The sequence below is a fragment of the Pseudochaenichthys georgianus genome, chromosome 4 (assembly GCF_902827115.2).
Source record: "Pseudochaenichthys georgianus chromosome 4, fPseGeo1.2, whole genome shotgun sequence".
NCBI classification, from domain to species: domain Eukaryota; kingdom Metazoa; phylum Chordata; class Actinopteri; order Perciformes; family Channichthyidae; genus Pseudochaenichthys; species Pseudochaenichthys georgianus.
The window spans coordinates 44489092-44506075 of NC_047506.1; positions in this window are offsets into that span (position 1 = coordinate 44489092).

Sequence of the window (16984 nt, forward strand, 5' to 3'; positions counted from 1 at the left end):
AATGCAGTAGCATTCACGCTAGACTTAGCTTACATGGTACCGTTGCCCATACTAAACAGATACATGCCTATTGCACAGCTAGTAGAGCTGCACGATATTGAAAAAAACTGACATTGCGATTTCCCCCCCCCCTGCGGTATATATTGCGTTTTTCTTAACCTGTTAAGTCCCAAAGTCCCGGCGGGTTCTTTACTTTTTTTTTTTCACGACACTGTGTCTCAGGGGATCTTAATATTTAAGAACCTATTAATGTGTTATACCAGATTAACGGGAATAATCTCATCTAACTGACGATATAAACCATTTTTACCAAAACAAAACACAAGTCTCATAAGAAGCATCTCAATGACCCCTGAGCGAAAAATGCTAACGCACTTTGGCACAGAACTCAAGATAAAAGTACACTTATTACTAGTTGTCGTAGCTGCACATACAAGATATCCAATTAAAGCTGAGGTTCCACAGATTATTTAGGTATATAGTATCATCACTGAGTGATCCGAACTCGGACAGGGGAAGCAAACACAGACATCACAACACGTACCTTTACGTAGCTTCTATGGGAGATGTCTCACCGTAGCTGTCAATCTGATCAAAAGACGTGTTCAATGGCATTAAAACGAGAAAAAACGCGGCTGAATCGGTTAATCCATAGGTTTTTAACGTCTCTGTATAAACAAATTATTTCATTTATTATAATCCATAATTCCATTTTTATATAAAAATCGCAGAGCAAAAGTTAGCTGCTAATGGTAGCCACCAGAGTGGCTGCTGCTTCCGGTCTTGGCTATGCAGCAGTCCAGCGCAGTCTAACACACACACATTACCAAATAAGGAGTGAGAGTGACGCGTAGCCAAAACCGGAAGCTGCATACTCTGGTGGGTACCATTAACAGCTAAATTTTGTGCTCCGATTTTTACATAAAAATGGAATTATGGATTATAAACAATTGCTTCAAAGCTACATATACATTATCAACCTATGGATCAACCGATTCAGCCGCGTTTTTTCTCGTTTTAATGCCATTGAACACGTATTTTGATCAGATTGACAGCTACGGTGAGACATTCTCCCGTAAAAGCTCCGTAAAAGGTACGTGTTGTGATGTCTGCGTTTGCTTCCCCTGTTGCGAGATCGGGTCGCTTAGATACTATACTTAAATAATCTGTGGAGTCTCAGCTTTAATCGGATATATTGTATGTGCAGTTTCGATAAGTAATACGGGTATCTTTATCCGTGTGAGGTAGCATGGACATGCTTCATTAGCTTAACTACCATTAGCACTGCACACACCCACCGCGTGTTCCAATGAAAAGCATACAATGTCAACACATTTCAGTATAACACACCAATTGCTTACTCACGTTTGACAAAGTGGAGCAGGGTTTCTATGTACCGAGAAGTGGGTAGTTTAATGAGTCTGTTAATTTGCATATCATGTAATGGCGGCTGTAGGAGAGAGCATGGTAGAGGGGAGTACAAAAAACTTTCCCAACCCTTCAAGGATCAAATTCTGGACTTCTCCAGGAAAGCCACAAGAGCTTGGGCTATAGATCTGGCATATCTTCCCTCCAACTGAACAAGCCCCAGAAATGTTGAGACAATTGTTTGTTTTGTGTTACTAAAGTACCTTATCACAACCCCCAGGTATTTAGAAACACTGACATCAGTGAACTCATCAAGGAGGAGGCTGAAACGCTGCATGGTCACCCACATCTGCGACCAACTTGTTCAGGAAGTATGGTGCTAGAACACCATTTATCATCCCGGTGCACTTTGTCCGATGCATTGGACATCGGACAAAGCAGTCCGAGAAAGCAGCTTTACATGCCTCCCCAATGTGATCACATGCCATCATTGAACAGTGTTCAGCCATAGCTAAAGCCATGATGGCTTCAGCCTTTTTTGCAGGGTCAATTGTTTTAATTTTAAATAATGGCAGCTTGCTTTGAGTGGCACTGTCATAAGGCTTTGCCTTTTGAGTATGTTTTTGGGTTGTAACATGCTTCTTGATGTCAGACAGTTTGGCATAGAAATCCCCCTTACAATAAAGGCAGTATGCCCGTGTGTCATCTCCAATAAATGGCTTCAACCATCCTTTATACTCAGGGTTTGATTCCCACTCCTTTCTGTATTTTTGAGAATACAATTTAGACTGTGCCATGATGTTTAGCTTGTCACAGAGAGGCACACACACAGTGGACGAGGTGATTGAGTGACTGAGGCTGTGTGAGGCAAAGCAAAGCACAGGCAGTTATTTATTATAGTGTGAAAGTGAGTGAAGAAACATTTACATTTTACATTTAAATCCCGCTCAAAACCAGGACGGCTTGGCAGTTGACGCATGCGCAATTCATTTGCAGTCTCGACGCGGGGGAGTGTGGTTGTCTCCTCTCTGCTCTGACTGCAGCAGCAGCTCTGCTGCGGCCAGGCAACTGTCAGTATGAGCGCCTGTGAGTACTATGGGAGGGACGCGGGGCTCACGGCAGCACCAACGGCTCGTTAACTGCAGAACAATACGTGAGTCTCCAAACACCAGAAAAGTCGCTAATAACACCATTATAAATTGTTAGATTAGTCGTTAGTCGCTTTTGACACAAATAAGTAGCCGGAGGGTTTGGAAAGCCGCCAAATGTAACGAGAAAATCGCCAAGTTGGCAACACTGCCGGCAATACCGGAAATGTGACATCCGATTTGTCCTTCACAATAAAGTTTTTCAAAATAAAGGTACATTTAATATTGACGTATCAAATTGATTCAAATGTCTTACACAACACATGTATCGAGACAATAAATGAACTGTTTATATAGGTGATCAACACCGTGTATGTTACTCATTACAGGATAATCACATGACACTAAATCAGACCGGCTGTTCTCCTCTGTTTACATCCTGCTAGTTTAAATTATGTGTTCTATTGTATTGCATAGAAAGATGTGTTACTGTTCTGCTTGTAGTGGAAAGACTGTTTGTAGTCGTAGATGGAAAAACAAAGATGGAAAACATTTCACCATACATTGTTCAGGACTTTTATATGTATTGGGTGTTCATGTGGGAAATTAATAAGCAGAGCTGTTGCTGGTACATTTGTGTGCCATCATAATAGAAATGTGTATACAGCGTTTCGTGAATATCTGGAAAACTATATGCGAGTAGTTTGGAGTCATTTGAGACATGTAAATCGTCAAATTGTCCCGATTGAGCTAGCAACTATTTTATTCGCAATTTAACATGATATTGGATATGGGCTTAACTTTTCCTGGACTGGAATTTTTCCGATCTTTTCCCGAGGAGGTGTTTGCGAAAATGCATGAATAACGCCAATTTTTCAAAATGGCCGACTTTCTGGGGGGCGGGGCTAATGGAAGCTATTTTGTATATGTCCGCAATTCCATTAGTAATGTCTGTGGCAAGATTGGGGTAGTTTGGAGAAACTATATGTGACTATCGCACAATAGGGGGCGCTACTGAGCTGGTGTACAAAATTGACGTTTTTTTTGTACAGTCTGGAAAAAGACGTGGGTTGTGACGTGTGTTCCAAGTTTTGCGTCCGAAAGTCATTTTAGCAATTTTGTGGCATTTAAATCGTCAAAATTGGTACATGTTCCGTTAGCTTACGAGCTCCCCGTTTCAGCAGTCGACTATTTATTCGCAATGTAGCATCACATTGGATATAGGCTGATCTTGTCCTGGTTTGGAATGTTTCCGATCATTTTCCTAGGAGAAGTATGTGAAAATGCGCTTAAAATGAAAATTTGAAATATGTCCACATTTCCATGAGGAATCTCTGTGCCAAGTTTTGGGTAGTTCGAATCAATTATATTTGATTAGCGCACAATAGGGAGCGCTACTGAGCCGTATTTGCTAAAACGTACGATTTGTTTCTACAGTCTGGACAAGGTTGTGGGCTGTGACATGTGTTCCGAATTTAATGGCCGTAACTCATTTTTTCACCTACTTATGGCTCGGTAAATGTTTTAACCCTTCGATTTCGAGAAAAAACTGAATAGGACACGCCCACATTTTTCATTGGTTACGACCCTTTAAATCTCAGTTTATACTCACCCTGCCAGTATGTCTATGACAAAATATATTTATTTCGTCCATCGGTTCTTGAGATATAAATTTGTTGTGTTTTTAGCGCCCCCTATTGTCTGAAATGAACATGCTTTTGTGTGCCTATTTCCCAAGACAGATTGAACCTATCCACCGAAATCTGTGATATTTGGATACATTTCGGATGAATTGTGAGCATTTATGTCTAGGCCACACCTTTTTGCTAATACGTTGTGATTGATGTCGGCCACATTTTTCCAGACCTCGTGCTCATTTTCTACGGTAATGTGTCTGACCCTCCACTGATGCTGTGCACTAAGTTTGGTGTGGAAAATCAAGAAATTGGAATTTCAGTAAATATTTCACTGTTTTTCACATTATGCTAATAAAAAAAAAATCAAAGTAGGCGGAGCTTCGGGATTTCATGGCGCTTTTGAGATAATATGTAGAGCTGCTGCACCCGGATAAGTGTGCAAAAATGTCAGGTCCGTCAGAGTTACGCTGGGACTTTGTAAATGTGTTCGAACAACTGAATTTTCACAGATGGCGCTAGAGAGCAAGTTTGACATTTTTCACCCATCGAATCCAGAATGTAAAATGTTTCACCAGTCCTGGCAGCGTTCCCAAATGTCGCTACATGAATAGTGTCGTAACCCCCTTAAAAACAGGTCCAATGTGCAGGGCAAGAAGAATAATAATATTAACGCCAGGGATTTCAATAGGTCTTTGCACTTCGTGCTCAGGCCCTAATAATACCATGGATTTTAATAGGTCTTTGCACTACGTGCTCAGGCCCTAATAATACTGACGATTTCAATAGGTCTTTGCACTTCGTGCTCAGGCCCTAATAATATTAACGCCAGGGATTTCAATAGGTCTTTGCACTTCGTGCTCAGGCCCTAATAATACTGACGATTTCAATAGGTCTTTGCACTTCGTGCTCAGGCCCTAATAATAATATTAACGCCAGGGATTTCAATAGGTCTTTGCACTTCGTGCTCAGGCCCTAATTAAGTGAATGTAACACCCTTTTCATCCCGGTTACACGTTTCATTTGCCCTGTACGATGGGCGCTGTAAGTGATGAACATGGGGGATGTTGGCTTATCTGGCAACCGCAGCTCACAGCCAAAGTGCGAGTGAGCGTGGGAGCGAGGGAGGGAGAAAGGGAGAGTGCACTGGTACGCGCTGTTGTTATTAGCATCTGGTGCTAGCTGCTCTAACGGAAGAAGAAGATATGTCTACGATGATGTGGAGGGAGAGTCCTCTCCAGTCAGACTGAGGCTGATAACTACAGCTCAGTGAGATAACGTTTTTAGATAGTTCACTTTAGTCTAAGTTATCTGAGTGGGTCTCAAACGGTTTGATCACAATTTATGTAAACACATATTTCCAAGGCACTCCTTTATAATTATTGGGGTAAAACAGGTTTGAAATCATTCCAATGTATACTATAGGACAGTAAACCAGACATATCGTTTTAAACTGGAGAGATAAAAAAATATGCATTCATAAAATAGTAAAATAAGATATGAATGAACAACGAAAATAAAATACATTACTTGTTATTGGCTATGGTAGGTTATAGGTTATGTTCACATACTTATTTGATTATTAAAATGTAAACCGATCTTTTTCATATGGGTGTTTAGAGTTTTACCGGCCTAGATCTAGTCTCTAGTAATTCTGCTTAATTAAAGTGCATCAGATTGAACCATTTTACTTTAAAAATGTTCAAATATTTCTTCCCGGTATGCCTGAGAAGGCAGATGCTTGTTTTTCTCAACAAGAACTGTTTTTAAATGAGGGGGGGGGGTTCCTTTAAAAGTTGGACTGTTGTAGCTTCAGTGGTTCTCAGGTTACAGTTACATGGCAGTGAATATAAACAGACTGATTAATGTGAATATTACTGTAAACTAACCTGTGTAAAAGTTTCTCGAATAAATGTAATTTTTTTGGTGGAAGAAGCATTTATCCTTTTTTGACCCTGACCCTCAAAGAATCGGAATCGAGAACCGTTAAGAACCGGAATCGAAAAGTAGAATCGGAATCAGAATCGTGGAAATTCAAACGATACCCAACCCTACTCATCACACATTCAAGCACCCAGTGTTCATGTATCAATTAAATTCTAATTCTAAATTATTCACTTTCTTCTTACATATTACATTTCAGCATAGCAATTCAGCGTCAGCTTTTCAGCATAAAGCATTCCCACTAGCAATTTCTTCAGGAATTGCATTCTCTAGTTTATATTAATGTGGACCGGAGGGAGAGGGTAACGAGCATAAGTTTCACTTTCCTTTTTTATTTCAATTCCAACTTTGGTCATGAAGAATCTGTTTCTCTGTTGTCCACGTTCATAAAGCATAAAACAACAGCATCAGAGCACAGTGCAGAGTCTCTAGATGAGTTTACAGTAGTCCGTCGTTCTTATTATACATCCATGTTGTAGTCGCTGTATAGAAAACTGTAGTTTCCCCACAGCAGCAGACGCACATGTATGACGTCCGCTGGCGCATCATAAACACGTCGGATAGTGAAAGTGCAGTTGGATTCTCTAAAGTATCGCAGTCTCTTCTCCTAAATCCTTTTGAATTCTCCTATCCACTATCCCTTAACCCCATGACGTTTCACTCAGAGGTCAAGGAATAGACGATAGGGTTAGACCATAGATTGTATATATAAATGGACGTAGGGTCCGTGACGTCACCCATAGGATTCTGCAGAGTTGCCGAGAAGCCCTTAGTAGGCGGAGTCGGCCACTAACAGCTCGACAGTGATGTCAGAGTTCAACTCCCGCCTGCTACAAATAAGGGCAAAGAGGCAGGACCTCCTGCCACTGAGCTGGAAGTTCCAGAGCTAGCTGAAGCTACCAAGCTAAGCTAACATGCACATCTGCACACTGCCGTCGCATTTTACGTTTCTAAGGTAAGCTGACATGAAACTATTCAGCAATACTATAAATAATAATCTAAGTTATTGAGTTTTTAGTATAATACTTCAGAATCTTAAAATACCTTAACGTTTGTATGCAATTGTGCTAAATTCAACACTGGAATCAAGCAAATATTAATATGTTTGCATGACATTAGTTATTTATATTTTGATATCACTTAACTATACGTTTAATACATTTAAGTCAAGCTAAGGTACATGTCATGGTAGCTAGTTAGTGCTCTTACCTGTGAGGCCTCCTCCAAACAGCATAATAACCAGACTGTATCATTAAAACTAAGTACCAGTTCTAGAACCTTGACTTTAGACAAACAATTCAAAAGACAACATGTATTTAAAGACCAATCTTTATTTGAATGTGCCTATTAACCTGATATATTAGTTATACAGTAATAGTATTGACAATCTAAAAAAACTGAGCAACTCAACAGTCAATGTGAAGAAAACTTCTGTTTAGCAATGCAGAACCAATGTTCAGTGAAAGGAATGGAAGCCGGATTCGCCTTAGTCAAACACTGTTATTTATTGAGAGACAAAACGGCCAGAGCGTTCACAAGGTATTCACAACTTTCATCATGAGATCCCAAGCCAACTCTGACAAGACAAAAGGACAGGATTCACATCTATACATTTTAGAAGAGGGAACTAAGAGCCCGCCTTTTTTCTAATTAGTACCAGACATTAGGAACAAAGACACCTCTGTTTTGCAACTCCTCATGTGCCCCAAAACCCCTCACCCACAGGAAAGGCAAAATACCGTTTGACCTGTGTCTTCCTGAGAAGTTACACAGGAACAGAAAAGAAAGACTGAGAATCTCTAAATACACAGATTGGATTAAAATATTCTTTGACAGTTCCTTTCTTTTTATCAATTTATTGATAACCAATTAACATTAGTCTAAGAATATTTCAGTCACAACTTAAATCAATAAAACGTATTCAGAGTTGTGTGGGCTCCCATTACATCAATTACATCAAAAATAAAACAAGATTGAAAACATTTCAATCACCATAATTGAACACAGTCAATCATAATAGAAAAATCATCTCTCTTCAGTGTTTGACTTCTTTTGTCAAAAAGCACAATAATAACACACATGAAATACAAAAATATAATAGTAAAATATATGTTTCAAAAATAAGATCTTTTATCATTTATCACTCAGTTAATCTCATTCATCAAACGCAAATTCAAAATCAGTTTACATCTCAAAGATTTACTTCAAGGCAATTACTTATTAAAACACAATTAGAATGTAGGATTATAAGAAATCCAATTGAGGTATAAAATCAGAATCATGAGAGATCCAGCTAAAATTCCCAGTTAAGGTATACATTCACAGTGATGAATCGATCAATCTGTAAAGTTACAGTGTCCTCAATCTTTAACATTACTTTACGTTTACTTCAGTACGCTTATTCAAGAGTAAGGCACTTAGTAGTACATACATTTTATTCAAATACATTTGTTCAAAATCTGAAAAGGAAAAATCAGACATTTTATTGTGTAACAACCTGAGGAAGGAAAAATCAAAACATCTATTCTTTATTCTGAGTGTCAACTTTAATCAATTTATCAATCGCTGAATGGGGGTTCCCAAGGTGCAGAAACTGCGATGGAGACCCATGGGTCTGGAAGCTCGGCGTCGTACATCAACATTGTGTAATCTACAGTTGAATACCCCACTAGCCTCTGTGGGGCTTGGAGGGCGGTCTTGGCAACCCTGCGTATGGCTAATTTAACTGCAGTGATCAAACAGGTCACTAGGATTAGCACAACCAAGATAAACACTGAAACAGTAACAACACATTTAACCAACCCCGCTCCCCAGGATCCAAGGGTTCCACTTAAATCCCCAAATGTAAACCCATGAGTTTCATGCAATTATGTTATCCCCTTCGCAGTATCATGAGCCATATCCATAACTTCAGGTGTAGCATCAGAGACGAAAGAACAGCACTCAGTTCCAATCACCTTACATGTGCCCCCCCTGGGAAGCTAAGAGGAGGTCCAGTGCCATGCGATTATGTAGTGCTCCTGTCCTAACTTCCTGCAATTCTTTGTGTTCAGCTAACATTGCTGTGTTAGATACATTTAGATGATTTTCCACTACTTTGGACAATGCCATGATTTTCTGCTGACTAACATAAATACCGTACCAAGGCAAAAATAGGCTCGCTATCTGTTGTCCTTGTGTAATGGACCTGCTGTTCCTGTGTAGAGAGGGAAGTATTGCTGCAATCTCATTAGCCTCTACTTTACGGATTAAAGGGATTAGGTAGGCTAGATAACAGGTGCCATAAAAAACGTCATAGGGCACACAGCCATAGGCCGGGTCCCCACAAACTAAGTAAACTCTCTGTGGGAGGGGAATTCTGGCTAATGTTACCCTCACTATGATATTACAGTCGCTGTGTCCCACATCTGGAGAGGTGTGAGATCCTGCTTCATTCTGGAAACAGATGGACACATTCTTCCATTCATGTACTACAATTGGGGGAACATATACTGAACAGTCACGTGTAGGGGGCTTGCCTAAGGGTATTGGCTGCGTACAGTCATGTATTTTAACCTCAACGGAGTCCACTGTTCTGGAGCCAAACCAGGGTACAACTGTTACCAAGGCTTCAACCAACAACGATAGCGTGTGTGATTGTTTTGTACATGTTGGACTTGTGGAGTTAGCCGAACAATTGGTCTGGGCTAGAGCTAACTGGAATCTGTATTCAAAAGCTAGGTTAATGTATTTCTTCACATATATTAGTTTTAAAAACATCAATCGTTTGAAACTGTCAGGCAGGTAATTTTTATTTACTGTATCAACAATGAGAGAGACTAAGCCCTCGTACTGTAAAGGTTGCTCAGAGTCTATGGGGTAGGAAGGAGTGTAGCAGTCCTCAGCCTCATCGCTAATTCTGGATGCTATGTCATTCCAGCTCACTAAACCATAGTCAGCTTTCGTGAAGGGAATTGGGCTAAACATGGGAGAATGCATAGATTCTGGCATATTTTGGCACAGCCAACAGTTGCTAATATTGCATTCATGCAGTCTAACATTCATGCAGTCTAACATTAAACTTACTGCAGAATTAGTTTTAGTTCGTTTAAAAGGAGTGATTAAGGCCTTTTTTGAAACATCTACATCACCTGCTGATTGTTTAAGTGGAGTGGATAGAACATTTGTTTTTCTATCTGGTCCAGAAAATGTGCATGCAGTAACACCTGGATTGGGAACCTGGTAATCTGGTTTCCTCATTGTACATGTTGCCTTATCCCTTATCAGTGTCTTAAACTGTTCTACAGTGCTACACCACAGTTCTGGGGGCATTTCTTCAATGGTGTTGAGAGCTTTTCTTACCCCCTCTGATGCGACCCTGACCCAATGGTACTGGTCCCTTGGATATATCTCCCACGTTGAGTAAACTAAGGACACAGGAAACACAATAATACATTTAGATGAGTCACATATTGAAATTTGGCAGTTAAAAGAAACAGTCTCTGATTTATGATCAGGGAAGGAGACAATCCTCCTGATTCTTCCTCCTTTTCTCTCTCTTTGTGTCTCTCGCACCATACTGAATGTCTGTGTGGTGATTGGATACAACCTGTCCTTGTCGCTAGGCACTGATTTGCCCGTTGGTGTCGTTTTGCCCTCAGGGTCTGGGCCCTGAGTGGTCAAGTCGTCTGCGCTCTTAGATAAGAGCACCTTATTTTCTCCCTCAGAGGGGCGAGATCCCTCGCCACCTGTCATTGGGATTTCCACAGCTTCATCTAGCAGTGCGTCCTTGGCCAGGTATAGTAGTCCCAGAATGACGACGATGATGACTGCCTTCACACGCCAGCATCCGGTAGAGGAGAGAGACGACATCTGGAAGCGTGAATCCACTCCGGTCTACCTTGTACTCTCAGGGCTGTTCTGGTCACTATTAACACCTTGAAAGGACCTTTCCACCTGGGAGACAAAGCATCTTTTTCAAGAGATTTGATTAGTACATCATCACCAATCTGAAAAGGGTGGGTGGGCTCCTCTCCAGGCTGGGGGAGCCTGTCAGCCATCTGCCTGTGAAACTTTCTCAACATGTCAGTTAGATATTTGACATAGTTAGTCATGTAATCATCTGTCCACAAAAGAGTGAGTTTGTGGGGTGTTACTGGGGGGCTAGACCCTGTGAACATTACCCTTCCCATCAATAGCGTTGCATTTGGTGAGCTTCGGATGGAGCACAGAACTAGCGGCAGCGCGTCTACCCATTTTAGTCCTGTGGTCAACATTGTTTTAGTGAGTTTATCCTTTATAGTCAAGATCATTCTCTCAACCTGGCCTGAGCTCTGTGGGTGATAGGGAACATGTCCTGGGAGGTGGATCCTCCTCTGTTTCTCTCCTCAAGGTTTCTTCCGTTTTTCCCCATAAACTGGGGTGTTTCTTTGGCAGCCTAGTTCTCGTAAAAGTTTTTCGCTCAAATGACACCATGGAGGAAGGTAACGGGAGTTGACAGGGGACTCTGCCCGCCTCACGAGTGCCTATTTTCGTACACTTTTTTTCACTTTCCCCCCTATTTTCCCCGGTTTTATTATTTTTTTGGCTATTTCACTCGGTGTCTACCGGGGACATTGCCCGGTTTCGGGTGTTCTCCCACGGCCTGTGTCCAGTTTTATATTTATTCTTGTACAAAAACAGAATGAAGTTAAATAAGTATTTTATTGAAGTGAAATAAGTATTTTATTGAATTCGAATGACCCTTTGATTATGGACGGTTTCCATTAAATAATCAAAATATAGATGGACAATATAGATCTAATTTGAGATTTTAAACAGCATACATTTTAAATTGTGCTTCAGAAAGTAATATTATTTTAGGAGTGGTGTGAGATGGTGTCAACATCAATTGAAATTAGTCACCCAGTTGCAATGTCAGATATGTCTTCATAACTGTATCCTTACATTTTACATTCACTCAGTTATAATGTGGTAGTTATACGTAGTTTGTTTTAAATTATTATTGATCACATTACATAGGACATATTTCTTAATTTAAGCTCCATTATATATGAATTAGGGCTAATAATGTTAATAACGCGTTAACGCAAAAAAAAATTAACGCCACTAATTATTTTAACGCGATTAACGCATGTGTATTTTTTGTCCTTGGTCGCCCCGTAGTTTCAGAGAGCATCAAGTTTAAAATACATTCTACAAGCTCCTGCCGCCCGCTTGTGGCAGACCCGGCAGACCACACTGCCTGCCTGTGGAGCTGGTTCTGGATGCCTCAGGTCGTTGTTGGTTCAGCTCGGGATCTCTGTCTTTAAACCGGAGGAGGAGGAGGAGGAGGAGGAGGAGGAGGAGGAGTCTCCTGTGGTGAGGTAATTTGTCTGAAGATGTGGTCGTAGCAGTCTGATAGGCAGAGAGAGAGAGAGAGATCTCGGAACGCATTACCTATAGCTAATTCTAACACACTGAGGTAAAATATATCCAATCCTTTCCACTCTATTTTCCTAATCGTACTATCTGTCTTAGATGTTAAATGTCATCTAAACCCAATTAATGTCTACTCATGGTTGTGCCATATCCCTAAACATTGTTTCCACCCACTGTAACATGGCTACTCCAAATACCTCTTTCAGGAAACCATTTTCTGCTATAAATTAAAAATACCTACATGTTTCAAGCACCCCATATTTCACACACTATAAAATAACGTCCCCATATTTTCCATCACTTTAAATTTCACTGTTATTTAGAACATAAGTAACTTCTGTGACTGGACATATTATATCTGCAATGTCGCCACAAACTGCTGTGGAATTGTGTTCATAGAGTTTGTACGTACAAAGCTGTACTTGTGGGTTAGTAGCCTGTTTCTACTTTAATCATTTTAAATAATTGTGCTCAGGTCACCGGTCGGTTGTCCATAAACTTAACAAGGGTTGTGTGAGAGAAATATTTTGTTTAGTGTTTGTGCCAGAGGGCATTTTGTGTTTCACATGGGTCTGCCATAACTTAGAGCAGGGGGTTAAAGGTTAAAGGGTTAAAGGTTCCACTTTCCTGTTGGGGGACTGTGACTAACTGCCTGAGGACTTTAACAGACTGTCTTTGTCTCTGAATCCATGTGTTTGTAATTATTGATCAGAAGACGCGCAAAACAGAGGCCCCTCCCGGAATCCTCTGGTAGATTTTCTGTGTTTTCTGTGTGATGCTTTAGTGAGTTTGGGGTTTCCTCAAAGCATGTTGTGTAAATGTCTTGAGCTCACTCACGGCCGTTGGCTCTCATTAAACTCAGTGTTTTGATATAAAGCGGACTCCAGCCTCCATTTCTTCCATCAACATTGCTGAAAATAAAATCTCTCTCACAGATCGGCGTCACGAACAGGCACCTTCAGATCTTTGAAACACTGGTGAGTACATTTCTATTTTTAGATTGACTCGCCAGCGTTTGAGATCAACGGTGTATTAAAATTACCTGAGAGAACTGAGCTGCTGCATTTTTTTTTGGGTTTCTCTACTCATTTACATCTGGAGGCTAATCATAACCTCGGGAATCGGTGTCAAAGGGGACATGGTCCTGGCCAATTTCCCCGTGTTTGTTGCTGGGACAGGTGTCTACGAGCAAGCACGGCCTATGTGAAAACTATGAGAATATTTGGGGCTAATGATAACCTAGGAATATCGAATTTCATCGATGTCCTCTGTGTGTGCTTCTTGGAATTAACTCACCAGGAAATTACACACAACAAATATTCAGAGAAGCTTTTAAGAGATGTACCAGCAAAGTGGATTTTCTGAATTAGAAGCAATGTCGCAAGATTTGTATTTAAACAAATCGCCGAATTTAGGAGTTTTCAGAGGATAAATTGCCTAAATCAACAGCATTTCTGCTGAGGTGCCGATTCTCCGCCCCCTGGGGAGAGCTGCACGTAGAAAAAAGGAGCATACAGCATTATCCGCGATTATTGCCACTTTTGAACTAAAGAAAGTGGCCAATGTGTGGTTTGAGAATGTTGTATGAATTGCTGAATGTGGCTGTGTTTGCTGATACACGAGAATTATGAGTACAGAAGGCTCTCATAATTAATAACCCCTCTGAAAGTCTCCCTAATTCGGATTAAAATAGGCTGGAAGAGTTTTTGTCAGGCTGAGTTGTTGAGAGTTTTTATGTTTGTTTGTCTAATTGCAGTGTTTGTTTTATTGTACTAACCGTTAAACATGGGTAATACTGTCTCCGCAAACGGGTCCGTTGGTAAGCGGGACAATATTTCACGCACCAAGACACTTACAAAGAATCCTATTACAGACAGCCACTACACGCACATGTTTTCCCCTAATATGCCGTCAGGAATTGTCGGAAGAAGCTTGGATTGGACTAAAGTTATGCCGTTCACATCGTTACTTTGTGAGCACTCACAACAGAATAGTCAAAAAGGATAGATTCTGTTTGATTGGCCGTTAACGGGCACTTTTGACATGATGGTACTGTGGCAAGCGTTCAAATTAATTGAACAGGAAGCGAATTGCTCCTGGGATGCAACGTACATGAAGGACTGCGTTAAAGCTTGGATGACTATTGCAGAAAAAAGAGGTTATAATGAGCGAAAAAATGAAAAGTCAGTTGGCACCGAGCGAGGCTCCATTGAACTCAAAGCTTTGATTGATCGAGTTTCTAAATGCGCAGCTACTTGTCATTTGCTTAGCCTAGAGGCTGCTTTTGATGTTAAATCAGAAAACATGTCCAGAATTAAACAAAGACACGGAAAAGACGTCACAGCCATTGCGAAATCAGTCATGTACGATTGGCTGAAAAGACAAATCTCCCAGTACAGCTCAATTAATTTCCATTTTAACGGACACGGGGCTGCTGGAGGGGAAGCAGGCTGTGTCTCTCTGCACACAAATTATTCCCGCGATAGGACTCTCAAATTCCGGGGCAAGAAACTCCGAGGACGATTTATTAATGTCAGCTGCAGCTATCATGAATAAAAATCGTTTGACATATCAGGAAGGACAGTATAGAGAAAGGGAGCAGCAGGAACACAGTGCAACGGACAGTGAAGAGGAAACGCCAGAGAGCAGCCCATTACACACGCCGGCCTCTGGCTCCGCAACGAACATGTTACACACTCCAAACACGCCGTACGGCACCAGTTTTAATGTCCCTCATAGAATTATCACAAGACTGCAAACATCTCAGGATAATAATTCTACTGGAGCTATGACAGCACCGAAAATACTGATAGGAGATGTTCCAGTTTATAAGCCTTGGACACCCGCTGAGGTCATGGATGTCACTAATCACGCTCCAAGTCCGACTAAAAGCCCAGATGAGTATCTGTCGTGGTTGACTAATGTCTGCTCAGTTTATAACTGTTTGGTTCATGATGTTAAACAGCTGATAATCCTAACATATAAAGCAGATTGGTCGACGTGTAAAGAGGAATTCAAATTCCCTGCCTGTACGCCTGCGGGTGACTGGCCTGCGACACAGACATATGTGGATCGAAACGATAGCTGCTATCGCAGTCAAAGCATGCGCCAAAACTCACACAGATTTTTCACTGGTGACGGCTTGCGTACAGAACCCAACAGAAATAGTCCCAGACTTTCTCCAGCGCTTTATGACAGCCTGGGATCATAATGCGGGCATTAAAAGAGAGGGCAATGATTTGTTCGCCATACAGACTTTGTTGCACAATTTAATCCCTGAAACAGCTCAGGCGTATATGATGGCTACCCCAGATTGGCAAACTAAAACATGGAAATCAACCCTCGCAGTAATACGCGCGTTGTACAAAAATCAGATATTTCTGACCCCCAGAATTGCGCAAAAGTTGCCTCCAAATACACAGGCTTATCAGAGTGCGGATAACTCCCAGCAGTTTCAGGGACAACACCGCACACAGCAGTATCAAAATCAGAGACAGCAGCAGAATAGAAATCCCAGAAAGGTGATGCCGTGTCACGTCTGTGGCGCAACAGATCACTGGGCAGGACAATGCGGACGGCGCTGGCAACCACAGCAGGACGCACAACCTTTGCCTGCTCTTCCCCAGCCCCCTCGCCAACACCCTGCATTACTGCCCCCCCCTCCCCTGACAAGTCAAGATGTCAGGCAGGCTCAACAGGGGCAAAACGGTCAGCAAAGTCAATTTAATAGACGATAGAGATGCCATGAAGAAGAAATAGGGTCAAATTCACAGCATTTCCCCATTCAAGCTGCAACAATTCGCCTTTCCAATAGCCCGCGTGAAGATCCGATTATGCCCGTTGATTTCAGTGGTAAAGCGGTAGACATTTTGATTGACAGTGGAGCAACATTATCAGCTGTGCGTACGAAAGAAAAAGTGTGTGAAGCAACCAATAATTTTGTCACAACAATGGGAGTTTCTGGCATCCCTATGTCAGAGCCCGTTTCAGAGAAAACTGATATTTCAATTGAAGGATCACATGTCCAACACTCTTTCATTATTTCAGATGGAAGTCCTATTAATCTAATGGGCAGAGATTTGCTTTGTAAATTACAAGCAACAATACATTGCACTCCAGACGGATTGTTTTTGACTATTCCTGACAGCAAAGTCTATCAAGCTGTCCAATTCATTCAATCATCTCAGGACAACCTTTATTGTTGGTCATTTCCAGATTTCAACATGATTTCTGTTTTTTCAACAACAGGAATTCAGAAAATTGCTAGCATTTCCCCTGCGTGTGCCTCTTTAATGTCCCTTATGAGGCCTGTATTGAATTGTCACTGCACAGCTGCTTTTAACCCATCAGACGACTATAAACTATCAATAAGAGGTTTTTGCAACAGCTCAGATCAGTTGGAATGTGAAAACTTTATGTTTATAGGACCCCAGGGTTGCGCATTGCCCCTAAGGCTCACAACCAAACAAGAGGCTCTTTATGCTGCAGACACGATTCCTCACCTCGCAATAGGGGTCACTTCAGGAAGTGACCCTGAAGAAGTGGGGGTCA